This window comes from Triturus cristatus, chromosome 2_2 (assembly GCF_964204655.1).
Source record: "Triturus cristatus chromosome 2_2, aTriCri1.1, whole genome shotgun sequence".
Classification (NCBI taxonomy): Eukaryota; Metazoa; Chordata; class Amphibia; order Caudata; family Salamandridae; genus Triturus; species Triturus cristatus.
This window is the reverse complement of record NC_140582.1, coordinates 242,723,380-242,743,738: the sequence shown is the minus strand read 5'-3', so window position 1 is coordinate 242,743,738 and position 20,359 is coordinate 242,723,380.

The window sequence follows — 20,359 nt, the reverse complement described above, 5'->3', positions numbered from 1 at the left end:
GATTTTCTTCGACCCACTGCAGGATCCTACCTAGTACCACTTTGCCCGCAACCTTTTGTGTTGAATCAAGGAGGCTAATAGGGCGATAATTAGCTGGGTCGTCCCGACAGCCTTTTTTAAAAATAGGGACGACCTCAGCACCCCTCCATGAGTCAGGGAGAGAACCTCCCGACACAACCTCATTCAAAAGTGAGGCAATTAACCTACTCCAGGATAATGGATATTTCTTCAGCAAGTCACCCGGGATTCCGTCCGGTCCGGCAGCCTTGTTAGATACAATACAACTAATTGCCCTTGCAACTTCCTCAGTGCTGAAGGGGCAGGCATTAATGGAGATCTCGGCTGTTAATCTGGCGAGGGGGCCCATGTTAGGATGGGGTACCCCACTTTGGACAGAGTACAGTTTAGAAAAGTGGGCAAACTAAAGATCACCAGGAATATTACAAGTAAACTGGGAATCAAGAGGTTTGTCCCTAACTCTCAACAGCTCCCAGAACCCCTTGGAGTCTTTCCTGGTGCTTGCCTCCACTAGATCCCACCAGAAACTATAATCATGGGCCTCCTTTGCCTCTGCCACAACTTTTTTATAAAGTTTCCTCGCCCATCTAATGTTGCCTGTATCCTTACTTTTCACTGCGGAAATAAGTTCCCCCTTTGCAACCCGACATTTAGAGGAATACCACTTGTTTCTTGCCCTAGGAGCACCTTTCGCAGAAACATTCACGCTGGATTGGGGTATAATAAACAAATCACTTAACAACGCAATGGTTTCTGTGAATAATGGTGAAACAGATTGGCTGGTGGTACCCAGGGCTTCAAGGCGCGGGCCCAATGCTGCCATAGTGGTCCCTGCCTGTGCCATCCTTTCCTCGTCCGCTGCTACTTTAGCCCACTTTAGGCGCCTGCCACAGCGCGAAGGAGCAAGCTCATGGGAGGTTTTCCACTTATGGGGGATCTTAACTGGGTTCCCAGCCTGCCAGGGGGCAAACAATGTTAAGGAGAGGGGATTTTGGTCGCTATCGCAAGACGCAATAACCTCCATATCATAATGGAGTGACCACAGATTATAATTCAACACAACATAATCTATTCTAGAAGTGTGTCCCATCCTGTTATAGGTGTGCGCACCCAAAGGATCCGATTTAGATCGACCATTGGTTGGTCTTAGGTCATATTCCATACAGAGTGCATTGATGTCTACCGCACTCTGGGACCATTTAGGGATCGGGTCTAGGGTCAGGGTGGGGATACCTCTCCTTATATCCTCATCCCAAGTATCCAAAATATCCTCCCTGGCCAATGGCTCAAAACAGCAATTAAAGTCGCCTGCGAGAAGAATGTAAGAATCAATACAGCAGGCGGCTAAATCGTTGCTTAATCCTTTCGAGGATAGAGTGGAAGACCCGCCCCTGGCCCCCCTTAAATAGAGGTTAAAGACTTCCAGCTTCCTGCCCCCTGGGCATAGGATGGTTATCCTCTGAAGATCAGGAGAATGCGTAGGCTTTTCGGTTACATTTAAACCTAAAGCAATATTAACCCATATAAGAAGGCCACCCGACGGGCGACCTTTACATCCATATTGATGGGAAGCTGGAACAAAGTAGGTCGTAAAGCCCACTCGGTGCTTAGGTTCAAGGCACCACGTTTCCTGCAAAAGACAGATGTTATAAGGGTCCAAAAAGGCATTCCATTCAGGGATTTCAAAATTACGGGCAAGCCCTGCTACATTCCAACTTATAATCTTTAACAAGGGGGCGTCTGGGATAATCTGCCTTTTATATATTAATGGAAGCAAGACACTGGGGTAACCTATTAGAGTTTGAAATCCACCTTAGACAAGACAGTGACCATAATGCCCTTGTTTTAACTCTGAAACCGGGCAGTTTTGGTCTAACAAACCCTCCTCCCAACTTAAATAGCCCAATACCCCCAGTACTCCTTTCTAACAATAGGAGGAGGATAAAATGGCCCTACTTTCTGAAATCCCCTGCTAAACTTGCGGAAATATATCAGATAGCTTTGCCATCTCTCTCCGCAATGGGGGATGTAAGTATAGATAACTTGAGTGATCCAACTAAGATTCATATTCACCTAGTTGATAACCTGAGGGGCCTATTTAACCCTGTGGGAAACAAACAACATCAGCCCAGGTCTCACCCCTGGTATAAGGAACCCTGCAGAAAAGCAAAAAAGGACTTGCTTTTGGCAATTAAAGGCAATGACAGGCCCAACATAAAGAAACTTCGTTTAGATTATAAGAAGGCTATTACCAGGGGGAAGAGGGACTGGGAGGAGCAAAGATGGGAGGAGCTAAGACTAACCCTCGCATGTAGAGACATAAGGCGTTTTGGTCCATTGTGAACTTGGGCGAGAATGGGGCAGCTCTGCCCCCCGTTGCAAACATAGCTCCACAAGTGTGGGAATCCCATTTTGGGGAACTGTATGGGGACTCGTACGACCTCCTTCCTATCGATATATTCCTCGAGTCTAGTCCGACGAGAGGAATTGACCCTAGTATATCTAATATTGAGACTCGCCCTCCTCCTTCTATTTCAGCACCTCCACATGTGCGCCAGTCGTGTCCATCCTTGATGGGTGCAGCCACTCTTGTGTCAGAACTCCCTGTGGCCATCACTCTCAAAGAAGTAGAGACCGCAATAATAAGGCTCCTTTCTGTGGAAATATGGATTTTTCTGGTCAGTTATGTCCCCTATCTTGGACCCCAACGGTTCCATGTGCATGTCACAAGTACATGTATGTTCCCTCCAGTTCCAGTTATGAAGACGCAAATACATGTGCGTCCACCGTCAACATGTCCTTTGACAGATCCGCCATGAATAGGCCGGATATTCCATTCCTAAATATGAAAGGCCACCGGCTTTATATGGTTCACTTATGCCACTTTACAGTCCAGGCAAATAGGCCCTGATTCTGTCATCAAAACTCCTCTTGCCTTCTGCCTCTGAAAGCTCCAGTCCGAGCCTGCATCTGTGACCATGAACTTTGTCTCATTCTCTGCGCGGCTCACGAAGCCTGACATCAGCCTATTCTCTGCCAAGAACTGTATTTCACCTTCGAATTATCTGCCTCCCCCTCAGCCGATGCATTCCTGCCTAGTAGTTTAAGTAAACATTCTTCCAGTTACCAAGCAAAAAGGCCCAGCTTCTCTGTCCTCATGCAAGTAATTCATAGCCCTGTTACCATGGAATATTCCTACCCCCTCGCATTCAGTGTAGACACTTAGACGCTTGTACACGCACGCACAGTCAGTATAGAATAGATTCTGTCCGAGAGTCCTTCTTTTATGGATAACATAGTTCTTTAAACATAGGATGTTAGATATGATTTGGGATTAGGTTGACTTGACCCCCCAGACTTCTCGTCTCCACATATAGAGCTAAATGTCAAGTCCCCGTCACCCCCTAGTTACACGTCAATTACACGTCATACTGCTGCGCGCGCATTTAGGCCAAGTATTATCTTATAGATCCACCTATGTATTACATCATAACCAATCATGTTCCTTTTTACTCATTATTACACCCATTTTCGGTTACGCAGACCAAACGTCAATGTCCTTATCAATTGTTACGCCTACTGTATTCACTTCATTATAATGTATGTACTATAAAAGTTACCTCTTGTCAATAAAGTATGTACTTCACTTCCTGAACCCCCGTGGTGATGGAACTTGGAGCATCCGATTATAATCGATCATTGGAATAAAGCCCATTACGAAACTCTAATATCACGGATTCTGCCTCTCATTTTACTGAGCTATTTTATAATGTTTCTATATCAAATTCAGTCCCGGTAAAGGAATTTTTATTTACCACATGATGGCGCCCGAACAGGGACACTTTCTCATCTCACGCGCCGGCGGTGAGTTGCAGGCCCGGTCTCCTGCCACAGCTGGACGGACAATTACGCGTACCAGCAGGATTTCCTGTATCTCCCTCCGGTCAAGCGGGGGCGACTGAGACTGCGATCAACACCCAGACGAGGCGGTGAGAAGTGCGAAGTATCCCGACCAGAGCCTAGCTGAGAGAGCAAGATCCGAGGTATACAGAGACCCACCAGTTCGAAGTCAAGCCCAGTTTCCGACGAGGCGAGTCGAGTCCAGTCCGGTTCAAGTTCAAGTTACCGAGGCCTTCCGTTTCCGAAGCTACCCGGTGAGTACCATTACTGGGGAGGCATTTCTGACGTGCACATAGGTTGTGCCGGTCAAGACGGGTTTGGGTACACAAATCCGGTCTGCACTGTTTTAGCAGTGTATCTGTACTGTTTAGCAGTATATCAAGTATTCCGAAGTATCTAGTTATTGTCAAAAATTATGCTTGGTGGTCAGTTATGCAGACGATCATCATTGTTGTTTATGTTAAAGGTTAAAAATGCTTGATGTTCAATGTTTAATGTGTTAAACGTCCTGCATATTGTGGTATGAATGGTTGTTCATTATTGTGCTTTTGTATTTAGTGTGTTCAAGATTAAGTATCAGATCAGATTGTCAATATGCCGCTCTTTTCGAAATTAAGACAGATCACTACTAGAAAAGGGGTACTCGAAGAAGCCGTCCCTATTCCTCCTAGGGATACTCCAGGGCACTTCATGTATCACAAACATGGCTTAGATGCTATATTATTTCTTGATTTATGGGTAGACTACACCAAGGGATTACCAGAAAGTCAGAGATGGCCCGCAGCGGGAACCTGGGATGCAGAGTGCATCATGAAAGTCGAGGAAGAGTTATGGAAAAGGAAAGTCAGACAGTCACAGAAAGACGCCGTCGAGTTATGGCGTAAAGAATCTCATAGACGTACAGAAAAAGCACGTAGACAGGAAGAGAAGAGTAAAGAAAGTTCAAGCAAAGTTCAAGACAATCTATTAATTGAGGAAGGTATCCGAGTGAAATCAGAACAAGTAGACAGACAAAGAAATGCCCTTATGAATGGTATGTATCCCCTTCTGGCCGAAGGATTACCTAAGGCTACTCCAGAGATACCGAAAGACTTGCCACCCCCATTATTCCCAATCAAGGTACATCCTAAGGGGCATCCTAGAACAGCAGAAGATGTTTTTCTTTCCTCATATTTAGATGACGCAGCTCCCGAGTATGCTAATTCCGTCCCACATAGACCGCATACCAGGGAGGTCCAACGCCAAGACCCTGCACCCGTATCCTTACAGCAACAAATCGAGTCACAAGTTCAGGCAAGCACATCTGTTTCTGCATCTGTTCCTACAGGTACTTCTATAGCTGAGTCCACACCTATAGTTGCTGTGTCACGTTCGACGAACCCGTTCACACCCGACGCCCCAGACGGGGCCACGGGAGGTGCTACCAATATTTTTTCTACGCCACCTAGAATAAATAAACTTATTTTTCAAGAGTCAGCGCATTCACGTACACCCAAATTCGTAAGTGATCGTACGCTTAAGGAACTTCTTATAGATTGTAGATATGACCCGGTGCTCGGTAAAGAGGACGAAATGATCCTGGCATCATTACGTATCAGACGAGCCGCAGGGTATTTAGCGAAGCTACCAGGAATGACTGCGCATCTAGATAAAATATATCATTTTGTTCAAACAGGGCGAGATCCAGAATGTATTAACAGAGCTATGGAATACCAGAAAGTAGAGATACAGGGGGAACTGTTACGTTTCCTCATAAACTGTGTGATCAGAAATCAAGACCGACCGGGGGTAGATCCGGAAGCAATGAAAATTCTTACAAGATGGAGCCAGAATATATCAGAAGGGAGACACGATAAGCAAAATTGTATAATAGCCATGTGCCGAAAGATCCGTAAAGAAATAGAACGCCTACACGAGGAGAGATTAGAGACAGACGAGTTCGAACAAAGCGAGGAAGAAGGGTCAGGACTGCCCGCCGGACAGTCAGACACCATAGCCTATGTAGGTAGAGGAAGATCTTGTAATAGGAATCAGACTAGATGTCATACTGACTCAATACGTCCAATATGTCCAGATAATGACAGGAATTTCCAAATACCTATAATTAACATAAGGTCTAACGAGCATTCGTTCCAAACCGCCGACAAGCTACTCCGAGAACGAAGGGGTTATCATTTTCTCGATTCTATGGATGAACAAGATTTAGCAAGGGCAGCTGTCCATTGGGTGGACAGTCCCGGAAAATATAGTGATGAGACAGTAGTACGCACATTTTTGAATCTCACCCCAGATGAGCAGAGGTTAGCTGGGATTTATATGATTCAACAACTCATTATACTATATCAGAGTCAGCATTCGGACCCTGGTCCCTTACCTGACATATTGACTGAATTGCTTATGAATAAATGGAGAGGTCCAGGTACTAAATTAATTAAAGAAATTCTAGTATCAAGAAAGCAGTATATTCTTTTTGTATGCTCAGAGCATGTCTCATTGCCTGTCAAGGAAAGAACCACGTATCACCTGGATAGACAGAATCCCTTACGAGAAGTACACCCAATAAAAGGCGAGGACAATCAGTTTAAACGTGTATTTGTATATACGCCCATATCGAAAATAGAATTGTTAGAAATGAAGAAAGTGGTACCCAGTCATGACAAAGACCCAGCGGGTTTTCACCGAGAAATTAAAGACATGTTACTCATGGGAGAGTATACCTACCCCGACATTATGACAATATTAAAGGTGTTGATGCCTGCTGGCATTTATGAGAAACTCAAGGAAAAAGAGTGGGAGGTAGGTGACCAAAAGATAGAATGGTCAGCATTAGAAGCAGAAGAAAGGGCCCGAGGTCCAGGTTCGGGGCTTGGGGACAAAACTAAAGCACTACCAGGTCTACTAGTACAGGTACTGCCACGTTTATTAACTACGAAAAAGGAAGATTGGGGTACAATTTCAGCCTGTAAACAGAAGCAAGATGAAGACACTAGCGATTACTATGCCCGATTCGAGAAATGTTTTGGTATAAATAGTGGCATAAAGGCAAGTAGCGAATCATACCCGCATCTGTTTGTAACAAAATTAGTGGAAAATGCCCTGCCCCCAGTAAAGAATAGAGTATTAAAATTCGAGAGTACCTGGCAAGGTAACACTCCAACACAAATGTTACAAATGTTACAGTAGCACCACAATAGAATTAGAGAGGAACAAGAACATGAACACAGACGCATGAAAGACACGAAAATGAAAATGCTAGTTTCCCAGACAGTGCCAGCTGAAGGACATAAAAAGGGTATAACACATTCCGATTCAGCAGGACCTGTAAAAGGGACATGCAATTATTGTAAAAAGCCAGGTCATTACGTACACGATTGTCCAGTTTTAAAACATAATATCGCCATAGGTAAAACACAAGAAAGATCACGGCCACTAAAACAAGATCAGAATGAACAAGGAGCTACGCAGCATGCCCAGGCCATGCCAGCCGCACAACAGCCAATACAGTTTGTGCCAGCTGCACCACCGTTGCCTGCTGCTGCCACACAGACAACAACACGACAAATGTATCAGACCGCACAGTATGAATATCCCGAGTATCAGCGTTACGCATGAACTAGCCTAGAGAGGGAAATTGACTTACCCCTTATCGAGATTCCTGTAGATCAAGAAGGACCTTATGTACATAGTGAATTATTAGGTCAAGATAGAAAATTTTTACTCGATACAGGGGCAAGTCGAACAACTATAAAACGTAGTGAAGTTCCAGGGGCACCCCTCTCAGGCTCTCAGAATATTTCCCTTGGTTTTTCAGGAAAACCTATTGTTAATGAAGTATCACAGCCTCTTCCACTTACGATAGGACCTCTGACCCGAACTACAGATTTATTGCTTACTAAATCATGTCCAGAAAACTTGTTAGGAATAAAAACATTGAAAGCTCTAGGAGCCATAATATGTTGTTCTCCGGAAGGAGTAAGGTTGTTTTTACGTGATTTTAAAGGTCACTATGTATCTAGAGACATGGATCCCCGACTGCAGACTTTACCTACACATCTATGGGCACAAGGCCCTACTGATGTTGGTTGCATGAATATTACACCATATCGAGTCACAATAAAGGCAGGAGTGGTGCTACCACGAATGCGACAATACAAGTTACCACCAGATGCTGTAGTGGCTTTACTACAAATCATTGACGAGCTTATTGCCCAAGGAGTAGTTGTAGAAACAGACTCCAATGTATGTAATTCACCGATAATTCCGATTCTTAAACGAACAGATCCTACAGCGCCGCCAGTATATCGATTGGTTATTGATCTGCGCGAGTTAAACAAATGTATTGTGCCACAATTTCCTGTGGTCCCAGATATCTCGTCATTATTGACAGCTATTGATTCCGAAGCAACATTCTTTACTGTAATTGATCTCAAGAATGCCTTTTTCAGCGTCCCAATAGATCCGGAAAGCCAATATTTGTTCGGATTTAGTTTAAATGGGCGTAGCTTTAAATTCTCCCGCGCACCTCAAGGATTTACAGAAAGCCCCAGCATCTATAGCCAAGCACTGAAGCGAGAACTTGACAGTATCCACATGCCAGTTAACACCGCCTTGCTTCAATACGTCGATGATCTGCTGATCACCGCGAGAAGCGAACCGGAATGTGAAAAAGCATCACTGACAGTTTTACAATTTCTAGCCGAAAAGGGGCACAAGGTGTCCCCTTCTAAGCTGCAATTCTGTGTCCAGCGAGTTGTTTATCTTGCACACTCGCTGTCCAAGGAGGGAAGGCAGCTTACACCCGACCGCATTCAGTTAATAGCTAACATGTCAATACCCAAGACACAAAAGGAGGTACGAGCTTTCATAGGCCTCACTTCATATTGTAGGCAGTGGATCCCTCAGTATGCATTTCTAGCAAAACCACTCATTCAATTGACAACACAGGAGGCAGCCACATCGACTGTTCTCCCTTGGACTCAGGAACACACACAAGCTTTTGAAAGCCTAAAGAAAGCTTTATGTCAAGCACCCGTTTTAGCAACGCCATGTTACAGAAAACAGTTTACACTCTTTGTTACAGAACGCGAAGGTACTGCCTTGTCAGTACTCACACAGGAACAAGCAGGAGCACGCAAACCATGTGCTTATTTTTCTAGTACATTAGATCCCGTAGCTCAGGCTTTGCCTGCGTGCCTGAAATCAGTAGCAGCGACAGCTTTAGCAATCAGACAAAGCGATGCCATAGTGTTAGGACATCCATTGACAGTTCAAGTACCCCACGCAGTAGAGGTTCTTGTAAATAGAACGCAAACACAACACTTGACTATAGCGCGACTTACAGGATACGAGCTTACATTGTTTCAGCCACATATAGAAATCAGACGCTGTAACACATTGAATCCTGCCACACTTTTACCAGTAGTCGGAACAGACCCACTAGCCCATGACTGTATTGAAGTTATTACAATAACAACAAAACCCAGACAAGACTTAACCGATGTCCCATTGTCAGATCCAGACCTGACCTTGTATGTAGATGGTTCATGCATGAGAACAAGTACAGGAGAGTTAGTAGCCGCCTACGCAGTCACAACAGATACTGAAGTCATTGAAACTAATCGTATAAATACTTTGTCAGCTCAAGCTGCAGAACTTATCGCTCTGACACAAGCCTGTATTCAAGCCATGAATAAAAAAGTCAACATATACACTGACTCACGTTATGCATTCGGAGTTGTACATGACTTCGGCGTGCTGTGGCGAGAGAGAGGTTATTTAACTTCCCACGGTGCCCACATTCAGCACGGACCCCTCATTCATGCATTATTAGATGCAATACATCTACCCACTGAAATTTCAATTATGAAATGTAAGGCCCATACGAAGGTTACTGATATCATTTCCCAAGGCAATGATCTAGCCGACAGAACAGCTAAACTGACTGCTCAAACTCAAACCCCCGACATGACAAAGACAATAGTCCCGACACCGACACATTGTATGACAATTAAAGATCCTACTCTTGACGTAATTGACATACAGACACATGCTACACCAGACGAAATAAAGAAATGGACTGAATTAGGAGGGATCCAAACGGACCAAGGATGGATGATGAAGGAAAAGTCTGTATGGTTCCTTCCTGATTCGATGGTCCAAGTTATAATTAACACTATACATAGTCCAGCACATCTAGGAGAAAAAGCTATGCTAGACAGCATTCAACACATTTGGTTCAATAAACATTTACGAGCAGCAGCAAAACAAAAGGTCCGTACCTGTATGATCTGTTGTCAGTTCAACCCAGGAAAAAGCGTTCCCGTAGAACAGGGTGGATTTCATACTCCTAATCATCCTTTTGAAGTACTCCAGATGGACTATATCCAGATGGAACGATGTCGAGGATTCAAATATGTTCTCGTAGTTGTTTGCGCTCTGTCCCGTTGGACGGAGGCATACCCGGTTTCAGATTACACTGCCCCGACTACTGCCAAACAGTTGGTTCGAGAATTCTTCCCACGATACGGTTTACCACGTGCTGTTCACTCAGATAACGGCCAGCCGTTCTCATCCGAATTAATGAAACACGCTTCACTTCTGTTAGGATATCAGTGGAAATTCCACTGTGTCCGACACCCCGAGGCAGCAGGTCTCGTAGAAAGACATAACCAGATACTGAAAATCAGAATGTCCAAAATATGCAGAGAGAAAGGTGTCGACTGGGTAGTAGCGTTACCAGTTGCACTCTTTTACATGAGAATGGTAGCACACTCTCGAACAGGGCTATCCCCGTATGAGGTGATCTTCGGCAGACCACCAAATATGTGGGGGACGCCTATACCACGCAAAATAACTGATATTGACTGTAATATGCTGACAGATTACTTGGCTTCCTTGATGTCTGCACTACAATCTTCTCGTTCACAGGTAGCTGCAGCCTTTCCCGACAACACTGAGGTGAAACCCCATGACGTTGTTCCGGGTAATCTTGTCTTTGTGAGGAATTTCGACCGAAAGACTCAGCTGGAGCCCAGGTGGAAAGCACCCAAGTTGGTCCTGTTGACCACAAGAACAGCCGTGAAGATCGAGGGCCGCAAGGGCTGGATTCATTCAAGCCATATCAAGAAATTTCATGGACTATCCTCGGATATAGACATTGTGCCCTGCACTCCCTCACAGACTGATACAAAGCTTCCTTTTGTTGAACCGAACAAATCTGAAAATTACAAACTAAAGCTTAGGCCCAACAAGTCGAGCAATTTGATTGTTTAAGTCCTCTCCAAGGTGAAGCGGTTGAATTGTCTCTGACATGTATCCCTTGGACCTGAGTAGAGAAAGTACCCGAAAAATGTTGAAACGACAGGCGTATTGTAAATCACTGCGTAGCCACTGCATAGTGACATTATTAATTTTGTTTTTATTGAGTCTTTTAATAATTATTACAAGCATGTTGTTGCACATATATTACCCTATTTCTAGACATGTTTATAATGTTGCTGCTGAACATTCTTTTAGTGACTTACCTCCGCATGAATTGTCTTATAGACTTGCGCTGCGCAATAACACTTTCATTAGTATGTTACATCATTCCCATCAGACTAGTAATGCCACCAATTGTTGGGTATGTGGCCGACTCCCTCCCTATCAGAATTATGAAGGAGTCCTGCCTTTCTTTCCACATCCATTTACACATAATGGCTCCTGTGGAGCATGGTTTAGTTTAATCAATTCTATGGACTCAGACACCGCAGTTTACCAAGATCATTGGGTATGGGGAAACCTGAACCTAGTTTTACTCAAGGTCTGCTATCCTGACAAGGAGGGTCACCCCAAAAGAACAGGAACTGATCTAGAAAATGAAGTATATGGATTAGGAAATTTTACACCTAATCTCATGATTCTAAATGTCGTATCCGAAGTTGAACTAGTCTTACCCACCATGTCAGTATTCCCAGCGAAGGGTGAATTGTGTGTAAGAAAGGTTGGTTCCATACATATGGGCCATAGTAAATGCACTTCTATAGTAGAATTCAGTGATCAAGGCAAATCTTCATTTAGAGCTTCTCGCCACTCCTACTTTATATGTGGTCAGACGGCATATATGCGTCTACCCCTAGATTGGGATGGTACCTGCTACATTGCATTCCTTTTGCCACCTGTTTTCCTAGCTCCTCCTGATTATTACAGAAATATTCATTTAGTACACAACAGAGAACGGAGAGATCTCCCCATTGTCGATTACACTGAGACGGCATGGGACAAGTATGTAGATTTTAATAAAGGCATCTTTCCCTATATAGGTACTGTTACTAATAGTAAGCTGATACGTAGATTAACTAGAACCCTTGAAGCAGTAGTGAATGAGACTATTTCCGCCTTAGGCAATTTAACGGAAGAGCAGTCTGCTATGCGGATTGTTGTGCTTCAAAATCGTCTTGTCCTTGACGTCATCCTGGCTGATAGGGGCGGAGCTTGTAGGGTCATCGGATCAAGCTGCTGCGTATTCATACCAGAAAATTCGCCATCTGTATATAAAGCCATCACTCGCCTTCATAAGATTGTAAGCCAGATACACCAGAACCCAGGCACTTGGACTTGGTCCAGTTGGTTTTGGAATGCGGTATCAGCCTGGGGATGGAGAGTTTTATCCTTCCTAGGTATTGGCCTTCTCATACTATTCAGTTGCTGTCTATGTCTACAATGCGGACCAGCGATTTGTGGTCTGTGTGCCACATCGTGCATTCCACATCAAGATTTTCATTCAAGATCCCGGAAGAAGAAAGAAGAACAAATGATGCTATATGAACAGATCAATGGATTGATGAAGATTGATATCTCTTGAAGGGCAAGTAGGGGACAAGGAGGGAATGTGGAAATATGGATTTTTCTGGTCAGTTATGTCCCCTATCTTGGACCCCAACGGTTCCATGTGCATGTCACAAGTACATGTATGTTCCCTCCAGTTCCAGTTATGAAGACGCAAATACATGTGCGTCCACCGTCAACATGTCCTTTGACAGATCCGCCATGAATAGGCCGGATATTCCATTCCTAAATATGAAAGGCCACCGGCTTTATATGGTTCACTTATGCCACTTTACAGTCCAGGCAAGTAGGCCCTGATTCTGTCATCAAAACTCCTCTTGCCTTCTGCCTCTGAAAGCTCCAGTCCGAGCCTGCATCTGTGACCATGAACTTTGTCTCATTCTCTGCGCGGCTCACGAAGCCTGACATCAGCCTATTCTCTGCCAAGAACTGTATTTCACCTTCGAATTATCTGCCTCCCCCTCAGCCGATGCATTCCTGCCTAGTAGTTTAAGTAAACATTCTTCCAGTTACCAAGCAAAAAGGCCCAGCTTCTCTGTCCTCATGCAAGTAATTCATAGCCCTGTTACCATGGAATATTCCTACCCCCTCGCATTCAGTGTAGACACTTAGACGCTTGTACACGCACGCACAGTCAGTATAGAATAGATTCTGTCCGAGAGTCCTTCTTTTATGGATAACATAGTTCTTTAAACATAGGATGTTAGATATGATTTGGGATTAGGTTGACTTGACCCCCCAGACTTCTCGTCTCCACATATAGAGCTAAATGTCAAGTCCCCGTCACCCCCTAGTTACACGTCAATTACACGTCATACTGCTGCGCGCGCATTTAGGCCAAGTATTATCTTATAGATCCACCTATGTATTACATCATAACCAATCATGTTCCTTTTTACTCATTATTACACCCATTTTCGGTTACGCAGACCAAACGTCAATGTCCTTATCAATTGTTACGCCTACTGTATTCACTTCATTATAATGTATGTACTATAAAAGTTACCTCTTGTCAATAAAGTATGTACTTCACTTCCTGAACCCCCGTGGTGATGGAACTTGGAGCATCCGATTATAATCGATCATTGGAATAAAGCCCATTCCGAAACTCTAATATCACGGATTCTGCCTCTCATTTTACTGAGCTATTTTATAATGTTTCTATATCAAATTCAGTCCCGGTAAAGGAATTTTTATTTACCACATGATTTATGAAGGAGTCCTGCCTTTCTTTCCACATCCATTTACACATAATGGCTCCTGTGGAGCATGGTTTAGTTTAATCAATTCTATGGACTCAGACACCGCAGTTTACCAAGATCATTGGGTATGGGGAAACCTGAACCTAGTTTTACTCAAGGTCTGCTATCCTGACAAGGAGGGTCGCCCCAAAAGAACAGGAACTGATCTAGAAAATGAAGTATATGGATTAGGAAATTTTACACCTAATCTCATGATTCTAAATGTTGTTTCCGAAGGTGAACTAGTCTTACTCACCATGTCAGTATTCCCAGCGAAGGGTGAATTGTGTGTAAGAAAGGTTGGTTCCATACATATGGGCCATAGTAAATGCACTTCTATAGTAGAATTCAGTGATCAAGGCAAATCTTCATTTAGAGCTTCTCGCCACTCCTACTTTATATGTGGTCAGACGGCATATATGCGTCTACCCCTAGATTGGGATGGTACCTGCTACATTGCATTCCTTTTGCCACCTGTTTTCCTAGCTCCTCCTGATTATTACAGAAATATTCATTTAGTACACAACAGAGAACGGAGAGATCTCCCCATTGTCGATTACACTGAGACGGCATGGGACAAGTATGTAGATTTTAATAAAGGCATCTTTCCCTATATAGGTACTGTTACTAATAGTAAGCTGATACGTAGATTAACTAGAACCCTTGAAGCAGTAGTGAATGAGACTATTTCCGCCTTAGGCAATTTAACGGAAGAGCAGTCTGCTATGCGGATTGTTGTGCTTCAAAATCGTCTTGTCCTTGACGTCATCCTGGCTGATAGGGGCGGAGCTTGTAGGGTCATCGGATCAAGCTGCTGTGTATTCATACCAGAAAATTCGCCGTCTGTATATAAAGCCATCACTCGCCTTCATAAGATTGTAAGCCAGATACACCAGAACCCAGGCACTTGGACTTGGTCCAGTTGGTTTTGGAATGCGGTATCAGCCTGGGGATGGAGAGTTTTATCCTTCCTAGGTATTGGCCTTCTCATACTATTCAGTTGCTGTCTATGTCTACAATGCGGACCAGCGATTTGTGGTCTGTGTGCCACATCGTGCATTCCACATCAAGATTTTCATTCAAGATCCCGGAAGAAGAAAGAAGAACAAATGATGCTATATGAACAGATCAATGGATTGATGAAGATTGATATCTCTTGAAGGGCAAGTAGGGGACAAGGAGGGAATGTGGAAATATGGATTTTTCTGGTCAGTTATGTCCCCTATCTTGGACCCCAACGGTTCCATGTGCATGTCACAAGTACATGTATGTTCCCTCCAGTTCCAGTTATGAAGACGCAAATACATGTGCGTCCACCGTCAACATGTCCTTTGACAGATCCGCCATGAATAGGCCGGATATTCCATTCCTAAATATGAAAGGCCACCGGCTTTATATGGTTCACTTATGCCACTTTACAGTCCAGGCAAATAGGCCCTGATTCTGTCATCAAAACTCCTCTTGCCTTCTGCCTCTGAAAGCTCCAGTCCGAGCCTGCATCTGTGACCCTGAACTTTGTCTCATTCTCTGCGCGGCTCACGAAGCCTGACATCAGCCTATTCTCTGCCAAGAACTGTATTTCACCTTCGAATTATCTGCCTCCCCCTCAGCCGATGCATTCCTGCCTAGTAGTTTAAGTAAACATTCTTCCAGTTACCAAGCAAAAAGGCCCAGCTTCTCTGTCCTCATGCAAGTAATTCATAGCCCTGTTACCATGGAATATTCCTACCCCCTCGCATTCAGTGTAGACACTTAGACGCTTGTACACGCACGCACAGTCAGTATAGAATAGATTCTGTCCGAGAGTCCTTCTTTTATGGATAACATAGTTCTTTAAACATAGGATGTTAGATATGATTTGGGATTAGGTTGACTTGACCCCCCAGACTTCTCGTCTCCACATATAGAGCTAAATGTCAAGTCCCCGTCACCCCCTAGTTACACGTCAATTACACGTCATACTGCTGCGCGCGCATTTAGGCCAAGTATTATCTTATAGATCCACCTATGTATTACATCATAACCAATCATGTTCCTTTTTACTCATTATTACACCCATTTTCGGTTACGCAGACCAAACGTCAATGTCCTTATCAATTGTTACGCCTACTGTATTCACTTCATTATAATGTATGTACTATAAAAGTTACCTCTTGTCAATAAAGTATGTACTTCACTTCCTGAACCCCCGTGGTGATGGAACTTGGAGCATCCGATTATAATCGATCATTGGAATAAAGCCCATTCCGAAACTCTAATATCACGGATTCTGCCTCTCATTTTACTGAGCTATTTTATAATGTTTCTATATCAAATTCAGTCCCGGTAAAGGAATTTTTATTTACCACAACAAAGCACCTGGCCTAGATAAAATGCCACCGGACTTATTCCGCTCCCAACCAAAAATTTGGGCCCCGTATTTGGTGGTATTATTCAATTCCATTCTCATGGGGGCCGTCTTGCCAGACACTTGGTTGGGCGCGGAGATAGTTCCCATATTTAAGAAAGGCTGCCCATTAAAGCCGGCTAATTGCAGACCAATTAGCCTTATCGACACCACCCAGAAATTAATGGGCAGAATTATCTTAGATAGAATCCAGGGATGGATGGATGAAAACAAAATTTTGACTACACTACAGGCAGGGTTTAGATCAGGGATTTCAACCATAGACCAGATCTTCCGGCTACAGGTCCTATATTGGAAAACGGTGAGAGTAGAGGGTGGCAGCCTCTACCTCATTTTTGTTGATCTGCGCGCTGCCTTCGATCTTGTCCCAAGAGAAAAACTATGGAAAGTTCTGGCAGAAATGGGCCTCCCACCCTACCTGTTGAATATTTTAACCAGATTTCACAACGGCAATTATGCCCAGGTTAGGTGTGGGAGACATGGCGACCTATCTTCACGCTACCCCGTTAGGAAGGGAGTGCGCCAAGGGTGTGTCTTGGCTCCAACGTTGTTTAGCCTTTACATCAATAGCCTTGTTACCCACTTGGCTGATGTAGCTAACAATGATGCCCCTAGGCTGGCTACTGGTAGAGTGCCCGCTCTGATGTTTGCTGATGACACTCTGTTGATATCTAAAACATCATCGGGCATCCAGCGTATTTTGGATGGTTTCCTGGCATTTTGTACTTCTAGAGGCTTGGAGATTAACTTAGAGAAGACTAAGTTCATGATCTTCAATCCTCCCAAACAGACCCGCCCAAATCCTACCCTAAATGGCTCCCCCCTTGAGAGAGTCAGGACTTTTGTGTATCACTCCAGTTAAAGGACAACCAGTGTTTAATACTGTGACACATGAAGACACGAAGAAGTCATTAGGAAGCATTGGTAATGCGAATATTTGGTCGTTCTTTGAGTACAAAGAACTCACTACCAATATGAGACAAGCAAACGACGAAGATTATGCAAGTATTCTGAAAGATATCAGAATTGGACTACTCACAGAAGTTGGCAAAAAAGCATTACAGAGTCGGTTGCTACATAACTTATTTCCAAATGAAGAAATAGTTGCAGAGAAAATATACCAGAACATTGCAGAAAAAAATACTGTAATCTGCTTAATGCCAACACTACGTGAGTGCTCAATATTCAATGAGGAACTTTTGAAATTGGAAAAGGAAGAGATTAAGAAAATGGAAGCAGAGGAAAAAATTCAGCATGAAAGAATTTCTTTTACATTAACAGGCAAACTGAAAAATAAATTGGATTCACTTGACAAGAATATTTCCAAAACAGCTGGATTAGAAAAAAATCTATATGTTTGCATGAATTGTCGAGTGATTTTAAGGAGAAATTTGGATGTAGAAAAAGGTTTAGTGAATGGAGCTATGGGAAGATTTGTGGGTTTTATTAATTACCAGAAAAAAGTTGGAATTGAATGTTTAAAAATAAAATTTGATCAAATAGAAGAAGTTAAAGACATTTGTCGTTGTTCAGTTCGTTTCATGCTTGTGAAAGACTTATATGTGCGTAGAAAGCAGTTTCCATTTTCTCTAGCATATGCTGTAACTATTCACAAGTCTCAAGGATTGACTGTAGATAGTGCTTTTGTAAACATTGGTTCTACTGTTCAGTTCAGTTCAGTTCATTTATTTGTTTCGAAGGTTAAAAACCATCATGAAAATACATAATAATCATAATCATAATAATCATAATATGTAATCACAAAGAGAACATTCTGGACAACGTCACAATTGTTAAAAAGTAGACAGAGAAAAAGTTTGTCCAAATAGAAAAGGTTAGGTAACAAAAAAAAAAAACCTGTGAGCAACAGTGATACAAGACCCCATATTATAATATTAGTATTTCCCGTACCTCCCTAACCCACCCTTCATCATTCCCTTGTGTTTCTCAATCTAAAAGCAATTTTAAGGAAACTTATAACAGCGAATAAGGTTCGTGTTTCAGCGGCTCTTTGCAAGAACAATAAGGCAGGTTTGGCATGGATAATATTTGAGACCTTTAAGACATCTACTAAGAATCTTTGGCGCGGTGTTTTATAAAAAGAACACAATAATACAAAATGAAGGGTGTCCTGCGGAGACCTATTGTCGCAGCCGCAGGCACCCTTCTGCTCAATTGTTTGAGTAAAACCTGATGGATAAGCTAAAATATGGTGCAACAAATTGAGCCTAAAACGAGTCATTAAAAACCTCTCGTGATGACTGTACAATAAAAAGAGGTATGGTTCCATGCCAACTTGATTAGAGACAAGGGAGTGGGCAACTGCTGAGGATTTAGCTAAATCCAACTCCTTCCTCCTGCCAATAAATTTGGCCAACAATGAGCTTTGAACATAGTGTCTGGAGCATATGTCCACCCTGGAGGGGTCCAGGAATAGCATTTGTTCATCAATATCCCCCAGAGTGTCTTTAACATATTTCAGCCATGGGATTTGAAGAAATTTCTCTTTCGACAAACAATCCTGGATGATCTGTCTAGATAGACCTGCATTTGGATTTGTCCAAATTTTCAGCCAGGCCAGTATAGGTCTCAGTCTGATAATGTCAGCAATATATGTGATTCCCAGCTCTTCATGAGTAATTGCTGCAGTGATGCACGGTGGAAGTTTTAACAGTTTTTTTAAAAATTTGTCTTCCTCACTCTGAATTAGTTGTGCATCTCTGCAGCCCCACACTTCTGCTCCATAGATGGTCTTGGAAATACTAACTGATCTATACAAAGTCATTACCTGTTCTGGTGACCAACGACCCATTCGACGTGCAAAGCTCAGTATAGCCCCATTAGCTGACACTAGTCTCCTTGCCCTCTCCTCAATCAGCGGGACAAAGTTTAACTTATCGTCAAATAGAAGGCCCAGGTATGGGAATGTTTTAACAGTGTCCAGGACCTGATCCCCCAGTTTGAATACAAATTTCTTTAGTGGTTTCTTCCCCGCTATCATAATGAATGATTTTTTCATGTTGACGGAGAGATCCAAATTCCTCATGAAATCCGCAAAACCCTTGATTAAAACTTGCAGACCAACAGCTGTTCGGGCTAGGAGCACCGCGTCATCGGCATACAAAAGCACTGGCAGATGACGCGTGCCCACCTTAGGACAGTCAGTTCCCAGTGCAACGAGGTCATTCTCCAGGCCATTTATGTAGAGGGAGAACAAAAATGGCGCCAGGATGCACCCCTGTCTCACCCCGCCCGAGCACGGGAAGGGATCAGTGCTCAACCCCCCCGCACTGTATCGGACCTTGGCAGTGGAGTTCCAATGTAACTCCCTTAAGATGTTAATGAGATCCGGGTCAATGCCTAGGTGAGATAAAAGTATCCAGAGTTTGGCTCTGTTGACATTGTCAAAAGCTGCTGCTAAGTCCATAAACCCCATATACATGGTGCCTTCAGATGTTTTGGTATACTTAGCAGTGATCAGGTATAGGTTAAGGCATTGGTCGGTGGTTGACCTGCCTGTTCTGAACCCATACTGGGTATCCACCAGGATGTTATTGGTGTCAGTCCAATCTAGTAATCGATTAAGGAGTGCCCTTCCTAATACCTTGGCGGAGACGTCAATGAGCGAGATTGGTCGATAACACTGCGGGCTGTCCCTACAGCCTTTTTTGTAAATAGGGACAATCACCGCAGTGGACCATGATCTCGGCAGACCCGTTTTAATTGCTGCATTCAAAACTCTTGTTACCATTGGGACCCATAGCTCAGTGTTGCTAAGAAAAAGATCCGGCGGGGTCCCGTCCGGGCCCGGGGCTTTGTTGCGTGTTAGGCCTAGAATTGCTTTGCGAACTTCATCCATAGATAGTTCAAATTTATCTGCCCTTGGTCCCCTCCATATTCCATCGCCAATGTCCATCTCCTGTTGATTATACAGGGATTTGAAGTGAGCAATCCAATGTTCTGGTAA